This window comes from Clupea harengus, chromosome 21 (assembly GCF_900700415.2).
Source record: "Clupea harengus chromosome 21, Ch_v2.0.2, whole genome shotgun sequence".
In the NCBI taxonomy this organism is placed as follows: Eukaryota; Metazoa; Chordata; class Actinopteri; order Clupeiformes; family Clupeidae; genus Clupea; species Clupea harengus.
Genome location: NC_045172.1, coordinates 25185696 through 25188195, shown reverse-complemented (window position 1 = coordinate 25188195; position 2500 = coordinate 25185696).

Sequence of the window (2500 nt, the reverse complement as noted above, 5' to 3'; positions counted from 1 at the left end):
CTGTGCGGCCCGCGGAGGTCAATTGTAAATTAGGAATCAAGCGTAAATACCTGTACTTATTATACAGCTCTTCAGAATGTTCCAAAAAGTTCCGTTGATTTGAATGGGCCATCCCAACGTTCACAGGTCTGTAATTTCTTTATATTCACTGCTGCGAAAAATGTATGACTGCTGTCATTGGCAACGAGTTTTGTGCTTCTAATTCACATCTTTCATATCATTCCGCAACGCAAGTAGTCCGGTCATTTAACGTAACTGAAAGTAATTGAAACTTGAAGTCAGAAGGTGGGTTGCTTCGCATTTGCGTGAAGAACTAAACGGAAACAAAATCATTAAAAAGAGGTATTTTCTATTGTTTTGGCAAGTAACCGTATAATAAGCGGGATATTTGTTTATTTCCGTAGGCCTACATTCGGGCGTGTGGGCGTGCCTGCGACCATTTGCGCTGATAAAAATGTATATTACTATTCATTTGTATACTTATACTATTGCATTGCAAGCTTGCTCTCGTGTGTGTGTGTGTGCCATCTGTATTGATCGTCTGGGAACACCTTTAATACTGCAAAAACATGCTCATTTTCAAAATCATTTTGGTGAATGTTAAATAATGTTGGTGTTTTTACTATGCCTGCACCAAATGTACCAAAATGTACTACTATATACGTACTCTACTATTACCAGTAGCAGTTAATCAAAACCATACAATTTAATGTTTTTTTATAAAGAGATACAACTTATATTGAGCAGAATTGAGTTCAGCCTATTGGTCCGGCCCTCCACAACAGTCCCACTATCTCATGTGGCCCCTTGGGGAAATGAATTGCCCACCCCTGGTTTACGGGCAAATAAATGGCCAGCAACTAAATTCTGACCAATGAAGTAGCGGAATGTAGACAAATGAGGATTCGACACGTCAAACGCCACACGTTCTATGACGTACTCTAGCAAGTTGCAAACCCACAACAGCCTGATACACTTGTATGTGTGTGTGTGTGTGTGTGTGTGTGTGTGTGTGTGTGTGTGTGTGTGTGCAGATGTCTGGGCAGTGTTGAACTCTGAATAGCACTGCAGTCTTTATGTAGTCTAGATTTATTTGTGCCTTTTATAACGATGGCAGAAAAGATGCCGTGGGGCTGCCAGCAGAAGTTGAAACAGCAGCATACACACACACACACACACACACACACACACACACACACACACACACAAACACACACACACTCACACACACACACACAAACACATACAAACACATCATTCTACATCGTCACACACACACACAAACACATACAAACACAACATTCTACATCGTCACACACACGCACACTCACACACACACACACTCACACACATACAAACACAACATTCTACATGATTGCTGAGTTAAACTAGGACATCTTTTCAACATTAAACTAAGAGTTTTAAAATGCGTCTATTAACCCACACAAGTAGAGCCCTCTCAGATAATCATCCTTTTAATATACGTCACGTCACACATACTATATGATAGGAAGATCATCCCTTTAATATACGTCACACATACTATATGATAGGAAGATCATCCCTTTAATATACGTCACACATACTATATGATAGGAAGATCATCCCTTTAATATACGTCACACATACTTAGATCATCCCTTTAATATACGTCACACATACTATAGTATAGGATGATCATCCTTTAATATACGTCACACACACTATAGGATGATCATCCCTTTAATATACGTCACGTCACACATACTGTACGATGATCATCCCTTTAATATACGTCACGTCACACATACTATACGAATGATCATCCCTTTAATATACGTCACACATACTTAGATCATCCCTTTAATATACGTCACACATACTATAGTATAGGATGATCATCCTTTAATATACGTCACACATACTATAGGATGATCATCCCTTTAATACACGTCACACATATTATAGGATGATCATCCCTTTAATATACATCACACATACTATAGTATATGATGATCATCCCTTTAATACACGTCACACATGCTATAGGATGGCAGGAAACACAGTGAAGAGAATTAAGATACAAATCAAACTATAAAATGTAACAGCTGACAAGTAGAGGAGTATACAGTACATTCAGTTTAACAAGAGATGTGTGTGTTTCACTGTGTTTATATATCTGTGTGTGTGTGTGTGTGTGTGTGTGTGTGTGTGTGTTTCACTATGTTTATACATCTGTGTGTGTGTGTGTGTGTGTGTTTCACTGTGTTTATATATCTCTGTGTGTGTGTGGTTGTGTGTTTATGTTTCACTACTTTCATATATCTGTGTGTGTGGGTGTGTGTGTGTGTGTGTGTGTGTGTTTCACTACTTTCATATATCTGTGTGTGTGGGTGTGTGTGTGTGGTTGTGTGTTTATATATCTGTGTGTGTGTGTGGTTGTGTGTTTATGTTTCACTACTTTTATATATCTGTGTGTGGGTGGTGTGTGTGTGTGTGTGTGTGTGTGTGTGTGTGTGTG